Here is a 19,447-nt window from a genome sequence, read left to right as displayed (position 1 = left end):
TGATAGCACTAGAGACAAAGAAAAAAAAAAAAACGAAAAGAAACCCACCTCTTTCCAGAGACTGTATCCTGGCCTGGGCAGAGTCTGATCCGTCTTTTCCATGTGTCATTTCTGGGACGGGCATGGGCTTCCCTGAAGTCCAGTGCAGGGCAGGGGCAGCTCCCCTTGGGGGGAGATTTGGAGAGTGACTCTCCCAGCTCAATCTCTGCTCCCCCCAGTAAGGCAAGGCTTTGGTTGGGCTCTTTTGTTTTGCCCAAAATGGCCCAAATTCACGCCTAAGGGATGTGAAAAGGATAGGATTCCCATTCCACAAGGATCCAGGGAGGGCTGGAAATTTCCTTCCCCGTGACCCTGCGCCTGCCCCACTAGCCCCCCAAGGCCCAAGCCACAGAGCTTCTGGTTTGAGAGTTATGGAAAGTATTATGGAAACAGGCAGAAGCAATTCTGTCATGAGATCTGAATGGCAGAAGCCAAGATGAAAAACAGAGACAGCAGCTTTAGGGGATAGTCTCCCGCCTGTGCCTGGCCCATGGGGACTAAGCCACATAGTCTCCTTTGCCTCAAGCTGCATATATGGGTGGCAGAAACATGGGAGATAGTCGCAGGACCCCTGGTGCAAAACAGCAGGGTGAAGGTATTCCCAGGACAGCAGGTGAAAGTAAGGAGCTTCTTTCTCCATGTTCCCACTGATTGAGAGAACTCACAATTGCAGAAGCCACCTGCCAACCAGGCTCTAATGGGCACTGCTGGCACTAAAAGCCACCCCGCTTGCTTCTGAAATGGGGCTGATCACACCTTTTCGGAGCAAACACTTAGAGTTAATAGACAGACTTCCTAGATGCTGCCATTATGGGGAATTAAGGCACTGTCTGCCTCCTCAAAATAGCTCTTAAAACCCAAGTGTCTTTCACGCCCATCCAAAGAGGAGACCTGAGTGGACTGCTCCAGCCTTTTAGAGGACATGTATTTTTTTTTCCAAACCGCTTTTTCCAGAACAAATAGCTTCCATTATGTTCAGCCAGAGACCAATTCTTCACTTAAGTATGTAAAGCAAAATATGACTGGTTCTCCGGATGCGTTATTCACAACAGAGGAGTGACTGGGGTGCGTTATAGAAAAGCCAGTACAAGTAACAGGGTGACCTTGATTTCTGTTTATGGTGAATTCTGAAGGTTCAGCTGTCTGTAAGGCAGACTGCACCCTCAGGAAACAGGGATGGGCAGAACTCACTCAGGCGGCCCACATGTACTGAACAACTGTTGCTTCTCTCATCACATTCATTCATTTTGATAAGGTGCCCCACAATGGGTTGCATGTGCAAGACAATCAGATGGTTTCAATACAGTCTGCAATTGACCCTAATTAGTGAGGGGTAATTGACAAAGAGACAGGTCTTTGAGTCTCAAACTGCCCTGAACCTGAAGAACTACCTGGGGCCCCAGGAAGTTCCTAACCCACAAAAGAGAAGCAGAACACATGCCAGCTTGCATGGGAAGGGGCCCCAGCAAACCGAAGCTGAGTGCTAGATAGCACTTGAGCGAGCAGGTGACTTGCATGAAGGAGGATGTGTGAGGAGAGGGACAGTGTTGGCTCTCTGAACTCAGTATCACACGGCCCAGGAAGGATGTGGCCTCTTCCTGTGGAGTCCAGGCAGCCAGGCTCTGGGGTCAGCGGGCATCTCTAAAATACACCAGGCAACAACTCATTGCTGAGCTCAATGTGTTCCCACCTGATGCTCAGACCCTGATTTCTTCTTTCTCCAGGAAGACTTCTGGGCCTTCATCCTTGTCCTTTCTTCCCCACGGTACCTTCCCAGACACTGGGTCTGGCTTTGTGGTACCTGTATCTGCCAGTACAGTTCTTGCCTCTGGGCTCTAACATTCAGCGTTCTTCATCTTCATTCATTCATTCAACACTCATCCATCCATTCAAGAAACATGTAGGCAACACTTACCATGTCCAGGTACTCTGCCAGCTGCTGTGAGTACAGAGGTGACTAGACTAGAGAATGGACATGATCCTCTAGGGGCTCAGGGTCCAGCCAAATAACAGACACTGCCAGAGAGTACCTGATTCTTACTCTTATTTAAGTAAGTTATTGGAAACTGATGTTTTAACCTGATAAAATCCTAAACACCCTAACTGGGTGAAATTTCTACTTCTACTAGTCATTTATGATTTGGGGATTGAAATGTCTGCATGAATTCGGCAGCCAAATCTTTCTCAAATCATAACAGATATCAAGCCTGGTGACAGAGTAAACTAAATGAATACAGTTGCAGCATTAGGGAGGGGATTTGCCATGGCTCAGGTGCTGCACTTGGGATTCTACAACAATGCAGGAGGTATTTCCTTGTGTTATCCCCACTTTATAAGAAAATCAATGTTCAGGGAGGTCAATCTACAAGTTTAGAGTGAACACATGTCTTCATGTCTTAAATCTGCAACTTATTTGGTTGGTGTGCTCCTATGTTCAGGGGTGTAAGCAAAATATTTAACAACTGGTCTGGCATGGGCACCAGCCAGTCAGAACAGATGCGCAGCCAAGGAGCTGAAGCAGAATCCAAGTACTCGAGCCCCTGGGGGAGACTGAGCTGACTGAGTAACGGTTAAACTGGTCATGGCAGTGTCTGCTTAGAGACTGGGAGAGAGTTTCAACCAATCATGCTGCCCAGGTGAAGTGGATAACTCCCCTCCTGCTGATCACTGGGTAACTAAACAGAGGGTTGGGTGACCAGAATCTTAGTGCATTTGGATATATGCTGAGAAGCAAGTATGATTTTGCACAGATTTTCTCTACTTCCCAAGCCTTTCTCTCTGGATTCTAAACCAGAATACCAAAACTATGTCTTACTCAACCCATACAGTGATTTCTTCACATACTACAAGCTGACATTTGGGTGGTGCCAAGTTCAAGCCAGACATGCTCATGGTTTTATACATATTGATGCACTTAATTTTCACTTCAAACTCTGAATCAGATACTATTATATTTCCTATTTGACAGTTTAGCAAACTAAGACCCAGAGAGGCCAAGTCATCTGCCCAAAGTGGCACAGCTAATTAATGTGACATGCAGATTTTGAATCTAATCTGGCACCAGAGTGCTCATTCTTAACTGTAACACTTCTGTTTATGCTTTTCTTTCTCCCTGTTATGTTTGTGCTATTTGCTGACATTAAAAAATAAAGAGAGGTATCATAAAAAGAAAAACCTAGATGCCCAGCATCTCAGGGAGAAAATTCAGGAGCTAGAATAAGTTCAAAGAGTGTTCCCAGCTCAGCTTTCAGGAATTCTGGGTCCCAAGCGGGGGTATCATCTGTTTCCTTGTCTTTGTTGTGGTCTTCAGGAGATCATCCTGGTGGTGATGTGCCCTTTATATCCTATTTTAATAATATCGCTGTATTCACATTTAGTAGAGTAACTGCACCGCCATCGGCTTCATCATCCATTCCCAGATATTCCAAGATGGTCTTGATAATCACAGATGATTTGTCAATTTCAAATCTCTCTCCCTATCAGCAATCTGCAGCCTGACTGAAGGCATTGAGTCCAGGGTTGACGACATGGCAGCAGCTGGAGGGTGAGGATGAGAAGAAAGGAAGCATCAGCCTGAGTGAAGGGAAAGGTAGGGACAGGGCTGCTCAGTCCTGGGTGGCTTGGTCAGTCTTGCATGGCTGTTTGGCTGCAGCTGTCTTCTGCATTCATTGGTGTCACCTGCTGGGTCCCTCTAACACCTGTGATTCCTCAACTATGCTCTTCCTAAAGACGGGATGCATTTAGGATCAAAGATGAAGGTGTCCAGGCCAGGTCCCAGCCTGTCCTAACTTTTTTCCCTAATGAGCGTGAGTCATCATTTCTCTCTGATAATAGGTGTCTTAGGAAGTTCAGCAGTACTTAGAAACTCACTGAGTAGCAGATTGGTGGAAAACCCTGAGAAGAGCATTTAAAGAACTGCTGGAGAAAACTCATAACAATTGGAAAGGAAATCTTTGATTGCCTGCAACCCAAAGCATGGAAGATTTTCAATTTTGATCTAAAAGCAACCCGATTATTAAAGGATATTCTCTACAATTATAGTTTCCTATAAAAGTTCAATATTGTATGAAATGTTTTTATCCAAGTGGGTTTTTAAAAGTTTGTTTCTATTTATTTGACAAGCAGAGCGACAGAGGAAAAGTGAAAAACAAAAAGGTTTTTGCTTGTTCTCTCCCCACGCCTGGATCCCAGAACTCCATCTGTGTCTCTCTTATGGGTGGCAAGAACTCAACTACTGGGGCCATCACTCACTGCTTCTGGGGTGTATATTAGTTGGGAGGTGGAAGTAGACGCACCAGGGCTTGAGGCAGATGCTCTGATAAAGGAGTGAGCATCCTAAAGTAGCGGCTTAGCCAACTGCGCCACAGCACCCAACCACCAATATAATTGCTTCTAAAACTCATCTACTTGAATCTTTGCACACAGAAAGCAGGCTGCCAGCTTCGAAGCAGAGCCCTTGAGAGATCTGCACCTTTTCCCACTATACCCTTGACAAGAAACATTTTGGGGGCCGGTGTTGTGATGTAATTGGTGAAGTTGCCACCTGTGACGCTAGCATCCCATATGAGCGCCGGTTCAAGTCCTCGCTGCTCCGCTTCCAATCCAGATCCTGCTAATGGCCTGGGAGAAGAGGTGAAAGATGGCTTAAGCGTCTGAGCTCCTGCCGCCTCTGTGGGAGACCTAGGTGAAGCTTTTGCCTTCAGCCTGGCCCGCCCTGATCATTATGACTACCTAGGGTGTGAATCAGAAGGTGGGAGATCTCTCTCTTTCTCTCTATAACTTTCAAATAAAAATCAAATAAATCCTTAAAATATTAAGAGACATTATGGGGCTCCTTGTGAGGTTATTCTTTCAAGCCCAATTTAAGAGCCATTTAGGAAAATATTTTAATATTATGTTACACTCACATCCTGGTTTTGATCTAAATTAGCAACACTCACCATTTTCCATGATTAGCCAAGTAATATTCCGAGTTCAAAACAAATCCATCAAAGAATGAATATTTGCTTATATTGAGAAAATAATTAGCAATGCTCTTGGGAATCAGTTTCATAAGTGTATTAGCTGAAAGGATAACTACGTATTTGAATGCTTTAATGTGCTTTTTTATTTAAAGGATCTGGAAAGAGAATAATAAATATCTAATTCTGTTTTTCAGACGAGATCGGGCGCGTTCAGGGTGGTATGGCCGTAGACTAATTCTGTTTTTCAAATGTATTTATGTGTACAGATAGAATACACAGAAGGACTCTTCCAAAAGTTCATGGAAAATGCATGAGAGGGCCACATATGGATTTCAAAACCTTTTCTTGTGCAAAAGTAAACTTATCCTTTAATTTCATTTTCCATGAACTTTCTGAAGCACCCTCATATGTGCTGAAGTGCAAGTTATTATTTCTGGATAATACAATTAGACACGATTTTATTTTTTTCCTCAATCATATTCATTCAATAAGAACTCAGGGCTTACCAGCAGTATGTTAAATGCTAGGGATACAATATGAAGATTTATTTATAGTTTGTTATTTCAATGAGAATTCATACTATTTGTGATCATAAGATTAAGCTGATTCTGCTCTGAAAAACCCACACATTTAAATATGTAACAACTGAAGACAATGAGAAGGGGAGAACGGTCTACCTCCATCAAGCAACCCATCGAGGTAACTGGTTTTGGCATTTAAACGGTTGGGTGCATTGGAAAACACTGATAAAATCTGAGGGTGGAAAGACTCAGAGTTCAAGATCCACATCTGCCACTACTTATGCAACTTGGACTGATAAAGCACTTTAAGCCCTGGGCTCTTTCTCCAGAGGTGACACAGCGGGGGAATATGGTCACACCGAGGGCAAGAACTGTTCTGCATTTTTCCTTGGCCAGAAGAACTGAGAATGCTGGCTGGTGAGCTGGCGGGTGAGGGCTGATGCCACTGCAAACTGGGATGTGTCTTTGCAGCCAGAGGAAGAGGATGGGGCTGACCCCTCACCTGGCCACAAATTCCATGTGTGGACATGATGCTGGCTCTAAAGGGCTCCTACGGTTCCCCTGGCCAGCCAGCAAGGGTTCCCTGCAGGTACAGTGTGAAGGAGATAATCCAAGGCTCTCTGGGAGCAGGGCCACTGCAAAGTTTGTGTCAGAGGTGGCAGCTGGGTGGGTATATCACCCCTCAGCCCATTGCAGCCCAACTGGGCCCTGCCTCAGGCTCTGAGAGTCAATGACCCAGCAGCCAGCCTTCTCTTACCCACTCCACCCCTCCGCCCCTTCAGCCAGACCTGACCTTGAGAAGGAGGAAGGGAAAATACACTGGAGAGGAAGGAAGCAACCCTGACAGGAAAGCACGACTCTGAACTAACTGATGACTTGGGGGAAACAGATTGTTGTAGACCGGAAGAGGCGGTTGCCTTTCACTGGCAAGTTTAAGACTCCCTCTCTCTCCCACCATCAGCGGGACTGCAAGTGGGTAAGAACAGTTAGGAAAATGAAAAATGTCAAGTGCCTTTTAAAAACACCTGAGCATTTAGGACTCCACCCCATTGGGTGAGTGTGTCATTGTAATTCCCTAGAGCACTGTGAAGGAAATGTCCCCAGTGCTTTGAACCCATTTTATTGGGCTTAAAAGTCATAGACTGGCTCAGCTAAGAAAAGGAAGTGATGTTGGAGCTGTGACTCAGAGGAGAGCCCAACAGGTGCCAAGAGAAGAGAGGGGAACTAGGCTGGAGTTGCAGCAGTGCAGGTGAGCCTGAGGTCAGACACCTGCTACTGCCTGTTAACAGTCACCAGTCATGCAGCTATTGCAGTGTGCACCTCTAACTTGCAGTGGAGAAATAATCACAGTAATACCGGAGTGCATTTTGCAGCCTAGGCAAGTACGGAGCATTCAGTGCTGGTCTGCGGGTGAGCAGAGATTACAGGCCTGGAGAAATGGAGTGGGGCCCTCAGCCAAGACAGCTGGGAGAAACTTAGATCACAGCCACCCAGCCACACGTGCCAAATTCCGTGCCACCCCATCCCACCTCCAGACTCTTAAGAGTTCCTGAGTCCTGCCAACTTCTGCCTCTCTACCCGTTCTGGACTTCTGAAGGGTTGGCCCAGAAACAGGGCTTTCTTGGAGGAGGGTAGGGGGAGCCAGAAGGAAAGGGCCTGAGAGACAGGCAAAGACCAATGGGGGCTGCTAGCTGACACTGGGACACCACGAGCAGCGGTTAGCATGCTGCTTTGAACAGCAGTGAGAGCAGATAGAACGCAGTCAGCGCCTCTCTCCGTCAGCCAGTACCCTGCTCGAAGCCCACAGTGCAGTTGCCTGGGCTGTTACAATACTCTATTTAAGCTTTAAGGACATCTATTTTTTCCTTACATTTTATTCATCTGAGAGACAGAGGAAAAAAAAAAAAAAGAGATCTTCTGGGGTCAGCATTGTGGCACAACTGGCTAATCTTCCACTTTTAAGCAGCAGGGATTCCACTTAGGTGCTGCTTCATGTCCTGGCTGCTTCACTTCTGATCCAGCTGCCTGCTATGGCCTGGGAAAGCAATGAAGGATGACCCAAAGCCATCTGCCACTTGAGAGACCAGGAGGAAGCTCCTGACTCCTGGTTCTTGCCTTAGGATCAGCTCAGCTCCGGCCATTGTGGCCATTTGGTGAGTCATTTGCTCATCTGCTGAGATGGAAGATCTATCTCTGTCTCTCCTCTCTGTAAATCTACCTTTACAATAACAAAATTAATTTTTTTTTTAAAAAAAGATCTCCCATCCACTGGATTACTCCTCAAATGCCTGCAGCAGCGCCAGGCCAGGAACTCAATGTGGGTCTCGGTAGTGGGGACCCAGCTAGCTGAGTCAGCACCTGCCTCCTATTAGGATGGAAGCTGGAATCAGGAATGAAAACCAAGGACTCTGACACTGGATGTGGCTATGTCAAATGGTGACTTAGCTGTGGTACAAAACACCCTCCTCTGTATTTTTTTGAAAGATTTATTTATTTTATTGAAAAAGCAGATCAGATTCATAGAGAGACAGAAAGAAAGATCTTCTCTCCACTGATTCACTCCCCAAGTGGCCACAATGTACAGAGCTGAGCTGATCCAAAGCCAAGAGCCAGGAGCATCTTCCAGATCTTCCACACAGGTGCAGGGTCCCAAGGCTTTGGGTCATCCTTGATTGCCTTCCCAGGCCATCAAGTAGGGATCTGGATGGGAAGCGGGGCAACTGGGACACGATCCAGTGCCCATATTGGATCCTGATACTTGCAAGGTGAGGATTTAGCCATTGAGCTATTGCACCAGACCCTATAGTATTTTTTTAAACTAGGTTTACTGCCTCTGCTCCAGTTTCCCCACAATCTTTGTTGAGAGCTAAACTGATCAGATTGCATCGCGCCTCTGCATGAAACCTGCTAACGAGTCCCGTCTTGCTGCTAATGAAATCACCTGTCCTTGCAAGCCTGTGAACCCAGTGGCTGCTTAACAATGTCAGCTTGTCCCATTTATTCTCTCCATCCAGTGCCTTGCATGTTCCCTTGTTGGCTTAGGTGTGTCCACTTCCTCCTGAAGTCCCTTCTGGACATCCTGGGCCTGAGTCCCTGCATCCCTCAGAGACCTGTCCTCTCACTGCCATCTACATCCCCTCTAGGCCTTTCCCATCTCTCTGCTTGTTTCTTTCAGAACTCTGATCCAGCTGGTATTTTCTTACTTATTTGGTTTCTTATTTATTGCTCACAGTAGAATCTAAACTCCTTGAGGGCAGAGACGTAGCCTGGATAAGGCCTGCCCTGAAGAAGGCACTTGAGAATGGACCACTCACTAAGGATGGATCAAGGTAAAGGGATGACTCTGCACCACAAACATTCCCGTCCTGTGGGTGCTCCTGGGATATAAGACAAACAAGAGGTGGTGAGGGATGGGTGGGGTGGGGGAGAGTCATGCCTACAAAGATGATTTGCCTTGCAGTCTCCTACAAGCACAGTCAACTCACCCTGATGGAAACTCAAAAAGAAGTGTTGTGGTTTCACTAGAGTGTGCTGCTTTTGACCAGGGAATTGAAAAAATTTCCTAAGTCCAAATTTAGTTAGATAGTTCAGCAGACAATAAACGTGGGCATTTACTGCTGTGCAAAAGCACTGGAGCTACACAGACGAACAAGCCTTGCTCCCTACTCTCAGGGTGTGCTCAGTCTAGCAGAGGAGCCAGCCCAAGGAGAAGATCGTTGTATTCTATAAAGCGATAACAACAGGAGTGGCCATGGTGGGGGCTACGTAGAAGAGCTCAGAGGAGCAAAGGTGGGCTGTCTTTGGAGAGTGTGGGCAGAGCTTGCAGAGGAGGTGAGCTCGGAAGCAGGCTGAGGAAAGCCAAGATCAATGAATACAGAACTATAAGCATCAACAAGGAGATCTGAATGGTCAAGTGACCGTGGATGTTAGTTATTTTGCCTTTTCTCAAGATTTCTTTTTTATTTTTTATTTTTTCTTTCTTTCTTTTTTTTTTTTTTTGAAAGGCAGAGTTACACACAGAGAAAGAGAGGGAGACAGAGAGAGAGATTCCACCTGCTGGTTCACACCTCACATGGCCACAATCACTGGGTCTGAGCTGATTCAGAGCTTCTTCCTAGTCTCCCACATGAGTAGAGGGGCCCAAGTACTTGGCCAATCATCCTCTGCTTTCATAGGTGCATTAATAGGGAAGGGATTGGAAGTGAAGCCCTTGAGACTCAAACAGGCACCCTTGTAGGATGCCAGCACTGTAGACAGCAGCTTAGCTTGTTATGGCACAATGCCGTCCTTGATTCTAGTTATGTTGATTATAACATCTTATAAGGAACTAGAAGTGCAGACTGAAGATCAAGTTTGGGAATTCCTAGCAAGTGTTGAGGCGTTGGAGCAAAGAAAAATCTTTCAGAGAAGATACCTCAGGGGCAGAAAGAAAGAAGATGAGATGTGCACCCTGGGTGGAGCCAAGGGTGAAGACTGGAGCTGTAAGACTGGCTAGTTGACCAACAGGTAGAGAGGAAAGAAGACAGATGAGTGCAGACCCCAGCTAGTCTGATAGAGCTATCAGTATTCCACAGGGAATGCAGAGGAAAACAAATCAGCCAAGGAGTGATCAGGAAAATGGGAATGAGAATCTGAAACATTTCAGTGCCTACAAAAGCAAAGGAAAGGAGATTTAGGTTTTCAGAGGTTTTTGCTACCTCCCTTGCAGAGGTAAATCATCATTTTCAATAGCTGCTCTGGTGAATTAATTCTTTATAGTGGTACTGTGACTACCCTTTCAAGATGCACAGGAGACCTACCATTTTAAGAAAACCATATCACAAGGTGCTACTTGATAAGATGGCTATAACGCAACCCAGAGAAATGAGGTTGGATGTTAAATGTAGCTGTGGCCTGGTGGGTGATCAGAAGATACAGTGGAGTCTCCTTTCTCAGTGTGACACCCATAGATCCAGGGTGGTTGTAATCAGCCTTAGAAATAGGGTTCTGATGTTCTATTCCTAAACAGGTTGTTGCATCAGCCTGAGAAGCAAGCTGGCTCAAAAGGATGGCCCTGTCACCAGCTAAACAGAGGATAGAGCCTGTGGGAGAAGTTGTCCTTGGAGGTATGAACACATTAGGCTCAAAGGCTGGAGCCCTGGCTCCAATTCTGGGTGTGCCACTAGCTCTTTAGGAGCTTGGTCAAGGCATTTAAGTTCTGTCTGTCTCAGTCATCTCATTTGTAGAATGGGGATCTGCCTGTCTCAAACCATCTGCACTATATGGTTTGCAGAGAGCCATAATGTCTCCCATCTCTGCATGCTTCTCTTATCAAGAAGTAGAATTTCCATGTCTTTGCTGTTTTAACTTGTATTGTTGTAAATGTAAGACTACAGATCCCTTTGTCATATGCAGATTTCATTTCTTTTGGATAAATTCCCAGACTTGGGATAGCTGGGTCATATGGCGGGTTAATTTTCAGTTCTCAGCATTCTCCATACTGACTTCCATAATGGTTGTGTTACCCTACACTCCCACCAATAGTGGAGGATGCTTTCTTCCCACATCCATGCCAGCAGGTGTTGTTAGTGGAGTTCTGAATGTAAGCCAGTCTCACTGGAGTCAGGTGAAACCTCGAATGTGGTTTTCATTTGTATCTACTTGACAGCTAGAGAGCCTGAGCATTTTTTAAATGTCTATTAGCCATTTGAATTTATTCTTTTGAAAAATGTCTGTTCATTTCCTTCACCCATTTCTTCACAAGGTTTTTTGTTTTGCTGTCATTGAGTTTCTGAAGCTCTTTGTAAATCCTGGATACTAGTCCTCTATTGGTTATGTAGTGTGCAAAGAATTTCTCCCATTCCATTGGTTAGTTCTTCACTTTGTTGATCGTCTCCTTTGCTGTACAGAAGCTCTTTAGTTTGATGTAGTTCCATTTGTTCATTTTGGCTTTGACTGCCTGTGCTCTTGGTGACTTTTCTAAGTCTTTCCTCATTCCTTTATCTTGGAGAGTGCTTCCTATGTATTCCTCTGATAGTTCGATAGTTTCTGGGTGCAGATTTATGTCCTTGACCCATTTAGAACTGACTGTTATATAAGGTGAGAGGTGGGAGTCTTGTTTCTTACTTTTGCAGGCTGCTACCAATTGTCCCCATAGCATTTGTTGAAGACATCAGACTTCCCTGGATTATTTTCAGTTCTCTTGTGGAAGACTAATTGGCTGTACATGTGTTGGCTCTCTTCTGGGGTTTTTATTCTGTTTCACTGATCTTCCTCTCTGTTTCTGTACCAGTACCAGACTGTTTTGATGACAGCTGCTCTGTAGTATGTCTTGAGGTTTGGAATGGTGATTATTCCAGAATAGCTTTGGCTATTCATGGTATCTTATGTTTCCAAATGAACTTTTGTATCACCTTTTCTATTTTTGAGAAGAATGTTGGGATTTTGATTGGGATCATGTTGAATCTGTGTGTTACTTTTGGTAATATGGACATTTTTGATGATGTTTATCCTGCTGATCCAGAGATTGGTAGGTTTCTCAATCTTTTAATGTCTTCTTCTATTTCTTTTTTTAATGTTTTATAATTTTCATTATAGAAGTCTTCCATATCTTTGGTTAGGTTAATTCCAAAGTATTTGAGAATCTTCCAAGATATTTGAGATTCTTTTAAAGGGGATTGTACTTATACTTTCTTTCTCAGCCAAAAAGAGACTGTGGTACATCTGCTCCGTGAACTATTGCTACTTAGTCATTAAAAAGAGTGAAATTTGGGCCCGGTGGGATAGCCTAGTGGTTAAAGTCCTCAACTTGCATGCCCGGGATCCCATATGGGCACTGGTTCATGTCCTGGCAATCCCGCCTCCCATCCAGCTCCCTGCTTGTGGCCTGGGAGGGCACTAAAGGACAGCCCGGGGCCTTGGGACCCTGCACTGGTGTGGGATACCATGAAGAAACTTCTAGCTCTTGGCTTCAGATTGGCCCAGCTCCAGTTGTTGAGGACACTTGGGGAGTGAATCATCAGACAGATCTTCCTCTCTGTATCTCTGACTTTGCAATAAAAATAAAATAAATCTTTTTTTTAAAAAAAGGGTGAAATTGTGCCATTTGCAAGCAAAAGGTCCCAACTATTATGTTCAGTGAATCAAGCCAATCCCAAAAGGACAAACATCATATGTTCTCTCTGATATACTGCAAAATATGAGATCAATAGCCCTTTCAATATTGTTTTTGCTACATCTCAGTGGGTTTGATATTTTTGTTTTTATTTTCATTCATTCAAAAAAAAGTTTAGTTTTTCTAACTAATTTCCTCACTGACTCACAGATTGCTTCAGGCAACTCTTTGCTTTTCTTTTTCATTTCTTCAGTGGCACAGTGGTCATTTAGTAGCATATTATTTAACTTCATGTTGTAAATTTTCTGTTTTTCCTCTCTTATTGGTTTTGTCTTATGACTTTTTATTTAAGGGCATGCGTAGTAACTGTGTAGTAGAGACTGTCACATACAGATGTGAAGATACAATGCAGTGTGCATCTCTACTTCCAACTCAAAGATAGACTCTCATTGAAACTGCTGAGTGTATCTTGACAATAGGATGCTGGACTCTCTGCTATTGTCCATGCCTACAATGTCAGGATACATTTAAATAGCAGAATGATGGACTTACGACTGATTCTGAAGGACTTTACTAGTGTGATGACATGGGGGAAATCAGTGCTTGGGGGAGAGTACTTAGGGAAGGAGTAAGGGAAACTCCAAAGCCTATGGAACTATATCACGGAATAATAAAATAAATAACAATTTTTAAATAAGTAGAATTTATTTTCTCTCCACTTGAATATGGGTTGGCCTGTAAATTGTTCTGAATGAGAGAATGCAGTAAAAGTTCATTATATTTACATCTGAGCGTTAAGATGTTTCACAACGCTTGTGATGATACCAACAAGCTTGAGCTAACCTTGTTGAGAGGTTCAGCCATCAGCCAGCACCAACCACTGGCCATGTGATTGAAGTCATCTTGGACAGTATAGCCCACTTACGTTGCCAGTTAACATGGCCATCCCCACAAAACTAGCAGAAGTGCTCAGCTGAGCCCAACCGAAATTGCCAGCTCATAGAACTAGGAACAAATGAATAGCTGTTGTTTTAACGCGTGAAGTAGAGGTTTATCATATGTGAATGGAAAACTGATGCTGACCCTTTTATAGCTGACATTCTGGAAACTGATTTTATTGCTTTAAAAAGTCAGGCTATGTAATCTTTTTGTTTTAAGTTAGGGTTGGCTGTAGAGTGGATGGTTGGCCAAGATCTGAGCAGTGGAGAGGCTCTTACCCACTGCCCTTTGCTTGCAAATTTTCTGTAACATCTCACTCTTGGCTGTTTGGGCTTCCGTGGAGATAGCCCCCTCCTAAAGACGCAAAATTTCCAAGTTAAGGCTACTATTGAGTAAAGAGATAGGCAGACACAGAGAGCTATGGGGGACGGTTAGTGGGAGTAAAATCAGTAGCCAGGAATTACATTTGGGTCGCCCATGTGGGTGACAAGAACTTAAACATCTGAACCATTGTTTGGAGAGTTCCAGGGCCTCCATTTGCAGGAAACTGGAGTTAGTAACTGAAGCTGTGTATTGAACTCATGTGCTCCAATGTGGAGCACCGACAACCTAACAGATACGCTAACAACTGAGCCAAACACCTGCCCCTGAACTTTTAGGATCCAGTTTCTTCACCTTTTTATTTATGTATTTTAAATATTTATTCCATTTATTTGAAAGGGAGAGTTAGAGAAAGAGAAAGAGAGAATGTGTGAGATTGAGATCTTCCATCTGCTATTTCATTCAAACCCTAATGGCTATAGCAAGCAAGGCTGGACCAGGCTGAAGCCAGGAGCCAGGAACCAGGAGCCAGGAATTTCCTCAGGATTTCCAACATGTGAACAGAGCACAAGGACTTGCACCATCTTCTGCTGCTTTCCCAGTTGTATTAGCAGGGTGCTGGTTTTGGAAGTGGTGCACCCTGGACATGAACCGGTGACCATACGGATGCCTGTGTTGTAGGTTGCAGTTTTACTCACTACTCCACAACACCAGCACCCCCATTTCTACTGTTGTTATTGTTACATTCATGGAAAAAAAATTTTGTTTTAAGCCTGAGAAGGAAAGAGACAGTTGTGATAGTACATCAGATCCCTAACTCATGTCTCTTAGCTCCGAATCTGAAGCTCTTCATGTTGCACTCAAAGACTCCTTCACTGCCTCCACCCTCCTTCCTGATCCATGAACTTAACACCTGTCCTTTTCAGCTTTATATTCCAGACATGGAATCACTTTCCTCTTGTCATTCAGGGTCCTCACATCACGTGAGGAGTTTTTCCAATCACCAGATGACAGTGGTAATAATAATAACAGCGTATTTCCAAAAAGATAGGTTTATTTTTTTTTTGCCATGCACCGCTAATGTGCCTGTTTGTGGGATACAGACAAGAGAGACACACAACATCTACCTGTGGGCAATTTACATTGCTGGGGAGGAGAGACAGACAACATACCAAGAAATAAGGTAATCAGAGGCTGGTGTGTTGAAGAGTCAACAAGACGGTGAGAAAGAGGTGACTGGCCTGAGGAATGTAGGGTCAAGAGTGGCCTCTTTGAGGTCATGACATACGAGCTGAAGCCTCTATGGTGAGGAAGCAGCAACACTTCAGGACCAGAAGAGAGGAAACGCCCTGAAGCAGGGCGTACTTATTTCAGAGCTGGAGGAGCGGCCTGCAGTGAGCAGAGAAGGCATCAGCGCAGATGGAGGCAGCAGCTACTCAACACAGAGCCTGGAGTCTAGATATTAGAGTGAGCAGAAGGGCAGGTTTAAGAAACATGACAATTTTATTTAAAATTGTTCAAGTGTATTTGAAGGCAGAGAGATGGAGAGACTGAGTTTCTATCCACTGATTTTTCTCCCCACAATGCTACAACAGCTGAAACTGGAATTAGGCCGGAATCAGGAGGCCAGAAGGAAATCCAAGCCTCCCACACGAGTGGCAAGAACCCAATTACTTGAGCCCTTGCAGTCACCTCCCAAGGGCTGCATCAGCAAGAACCTGGAGTCAGGAGCCAGAGCCAGGAACTGAAGCCAGCACCTCAGTGTACAATGTGGGTTTCTTAATTGCTGGGTTAAATGCTTGTTCCTCAGATGAACATATTTGGAAAAAACTTGTCTATTTATTTGAAAAGCAGAGTGACAGAAAATGAGAGCCATCTTCCATCTGCTGGTTCATTCTCCCAGAAGCCTGCAGCAGCCAAGGCTGTGCCAGGTCAAAGCCAGACGCCAGAAACTCCATCTGGGTCTTCCACCTTGGATAGCAGGGTACCACATAATGGACCATCATCTGCTATCTCCCAGGCACAATTAGCAGGAAGCTGGATCAGAAGTGTGGAATAGTCCGGACTTAATCTAGGCACTCCAAGATGGGATATGGACATCCTCAAAGGAGGCTCAACCTCCTGTGCCACACACTTACTCCAGAGTTACTTTATTAAAAAAAAAAAAAAATCTTATTTTCTGTTTTACAGGTTTGCAGGTTTGCAGGTATAGGGCTTCCTCCCCTTCCCAGTTCTCTACTCTCTCTCCCTTCCAACAGTTACATTTTTAAAAAGATCAACTGAGCTGCTTAGATAGGAAAGGGATATTAAGGTTTTAGGGTGAAATTGGGAAGGTGGTTTATAAAATGCTACCAACACATGGAGCACTTTTTATATTTTAGTCCTAATTTTTTAAAATGATTTATTTATTTTTTTTAAAGATTTATTTATTTATTGGAAAGTCAGATATACAGAGAGAAGGAGAGACAGAGAGGAAGATCTTCTGTCTGATGCTATGCTGATCCGAAGCCAGGAGCCAGGAACCTCTTCTGGGTCTCCCACACGCGCGTGCAGGGACTCAAAGCTTTGGGCCATCCTCGACTGCTTTCCCAGGCCACAAGCAGGGAGCTGGATGGGAAATGGAGCTGCCGGGATTAGAACCGGCGCCCATATGGGATCCTGGCGTGTTCAAGGCAAGGACTTTAGCCTCTAGGCCACGCTGCTGGGCCCTAGTCCTAATGTTTCAACACTTCAAAGAGTATATCATTATGCCTCTTCTATGGACAAGGAAAGTGAGACTAGCAGGGGTCAGGAAACTTTCCCAAAGTTGAATTTGAAACATGAACCACCTGATCCTCTTGGTGCCAGCCATTCCCGTGTAGTAGATGGTCTTCCTAAGATGCCCAACTCTTCTTGATGCTGATAAATTTTCTGATTGCCATTGTATTTTGAATTGTGAAAATGTTTTAAAGATTTATTTATTTTTATTGGAGAGTTACATGCAGAGAGGAGGAGACACAGAGAGGAAGATCCTCCATCCGCTAATTCACTCCCCAAGTATCCTCAACAGCCGGAGCCGAGCCTATCTGAAGCCAAGAGCTAGGAGTTTCTTCAGGGTATCCCACACCAGTGCAGGGTCCCAAGGCCCCGGGCTGTCCTTTTGCCCTCCCAGGCCACAAGCAGGGATCTGGATGGGAAGCGGGGCTGTCAGGACATGAACCAGTGCCCATATGGGACCCCAGCACATGCACTGTGAGAGGACTTTAACCACTAAGCTACCACACTGGGCCCTGAATGATGAAATTTTAAAGTTGGAAGCTGCAGATGAGGAATTCCTTCAAGAATGGAGTTATGTCTTGCCATTTGGTTATGGCTTCATCCCCTGATGCATAGTAGGCAGTCACGCAGTATCTGATGAATGCATGGATGAACAAATGATCACACAGGTTCCAGTTGCGAGAGGTTTTCTAAACCACTCTCCACCCACACCCATCATTTTCAAGCAGGAGGTGTGCATCTTTCTCAGAGTCATAGAAAGGCCTAGAAAGAGAGCCCACAGGGCCCAACCTGTGGTGTCAGTGCATGTGTGTAGGGCAGCGTTCTTGTGTGACCTCCCATTGAGGTGTGGAAAGGTCCTCGAGTCAGGAATAGTGTCTATTTTGTATCTGCACCATGTCATGATGGGAGTGTGTGGAGCCTAGGAAGAGGTTCAACTTGGAAGTAAGTTTTCTCCCTGAAAATGAAATTAAACAAATTAAATCCACATGCGATGGGGAGGGGAGTGGGAAACCAATGCCTTCTAGGCCTCCTGGAACAGCTAGTGAACTGGAGTTTAATGTTCAAAGAGAGAGCATTTGAACAGAACAGGGTGTGGTCAGAGGGAATGTAAAGCAAAAAACCATCTTGGCTTGAGTGTCCAGGAGTGAGGGGGTGGGGCACTGGATGAAGGGAATTGGGGGTGTTTTGGTTTCCAGGGTGGCCCCTGTGAGGGGAGCAGAACAGAGCGGCTCAGTAAGCATCCTGGGGACCTGAAGCATCATGGTGCCTTCATTGCTGCTGGCTGAAAGACACACTCGCAGATGGAAAGCTGCCTTCCTGCCTGCCTGGGGAGTCTACCAGACAGCATGGGAGCTGCAGTCATTTCAGCCCCTCGAGAAGGGAGTGCTCGCTCTCCTTGGACTCCTCAGGAAATCTGCAAGTGAACTCGGTCTTTGAAGAAGCTCCACACAAAAGACACCACTGAGAATCTTGTCTTCCCTGGGTAAGAGGCCTCTCCAAGTTGAGAAAAGCTCTGGCACCAATCATGTTTTGATGAAAAATGCTAAAGCACACTTACAAAATTTATGGTCTGTTTTAAACCAATTGATGCTTTCATTAAACAAAAAAAAAAAACCTTATTTATTTCTTTTTTTAAAAGATTTATTTATTTATTGGAAAGTCAGATATACACAGAGGAGGAGAGACAGAGAGGAAGATCTTCCAACCGATAATTCACTCCCCAAGTGAGCGGAGGAGTGAGTGCAATGGTCGTCCGATGCTATGCCAATCCGAAGCCAGGAGCCAGCAACCTCTTCTGGGTTTCCCACGTGGGTGCAGGGTCCCAAAGCTTTGGGCCATCCTCGACTGCTTTCCCAGGCCACAAGCAGGGAGCTGGATGGGAAGTGGAGCTGCCAGGATTAGAACCGGTGTCCATATGGGATCCTGGCACGTTCAAGGCGAGGACTTTAGCTGCTAGGCCACGCTGCTAGGCCACGCTGCCGGGCCCGCCTTATTTATTTCTATTGGAAAGTCAGATTTACAGAGAAGAGAGACAGACAGAAAGCTCTTCTGATGCTAGTTCATTCCTCAAGTGGCTGCAATGGCCAGAGATGAGCTGATCCAAAGCCAGGAGCCAGAAGCTTCTTCTGGGTCTCCACATGAGTGTAGGGTCCCAAGGCTTTGGGCCATCTTCGACTGCTTTCCCACATAACAAGCAGGGAGATGCCTGGGAAGTGGGGCAGCCAGTACACAAATTGGCACCCATATGGAATCCTGGTGCACGCAAGGCAAGGACTGTAGTACTGGGCCTAATGCTTTAAAAGTTTTTGGAAGGTTTATTATTTTATTTATTTGAAAAACAGAGTTACAGTCAGAGGAAGAAAGAGAGAGACAGAATCTTCCATCTGCTGGCTCACTCCCCACATGACCACAGGGCAGGGGACCAGAGTTTCTTCTGGGTCTCTCATGTGGGTACACAGGCCCAAGTACTTGAGCCATCTTTTGACTACTTTCTCAGGTACATTAACAGGGAGCTAGATTAGAAGCAGAACAGCCAGGACTTGAACCAGCACCCATAAGGGATGTTGGCATCTCAGACAGAGGCTTAACGCACAGTAGCACTAAGTGGGTCCTCCTAAAATTTTTTAAAGTAATTTTTATTTACTTTCCTAAAAGGTAGAGACTGACACAAAGAGAAACAGAGAACTTAACATTAACTGATTTATTCCAGTACTTGAACCATCATCTACTGTCTCCCAGTGTGTGCCTTAGCAGGAAACTGCATCAGAAAATAAAGTAGTTGGGGATCAACCATTACTCCACTAAGAGATGCA

At 45.0% G+C, this 19,447-nt stretch overlaps 1 long non-coding RNA gene across 1 annotated transcript in view; it reads left to right on the top strand.

The window, feature by feature from the left end:
* LOC121156689 overlaps positions 1-17,895 on the top strand; it is a 136,746-nt gene extending 118,851 nt beyond the window's left edge. The window contains exons 4-7 of the long non-coding RNA XR_005883911.1: positions 3,523-3,628; positions 8,757-8,853; positions 10,533-10,629; positions 17,831-17,895. This is a non-coding gene — a long non-coding RNA (uncharacterized LOC121156689). The remainder of the gene's footprint in view (positions 1-3,522; positions 3,629-8,756; positions 8,854-10,532; positions 10,630-17,830) is intronic.
* Positions 17,896-19,447: the final 1,552 nt, after the last annotated feature.

This window comes from Ochotona curzoniae, unplaced genomic scaffold (assembly GCF_017591425.1).
Source record: "Ochotona curzoniae isolate NIBS_2020 unplaced genomic scaffold, NIBS_Ocur_1.0 contig_1014, whole genome shotgun sequence".
In the NCBI taxonomy this organism is placed as follows: Eukaryota; Metazoa; Chordata; class Mammalia; order Lagomorpha; family Ochotonidae; genus Ochotona; species Ochotona curzoniae.
The sequence above is the reverse complement of the archived record's forward strand: the minus strand, read 5'-3'. Positions and strand labels throughout refer to the sequence as shown.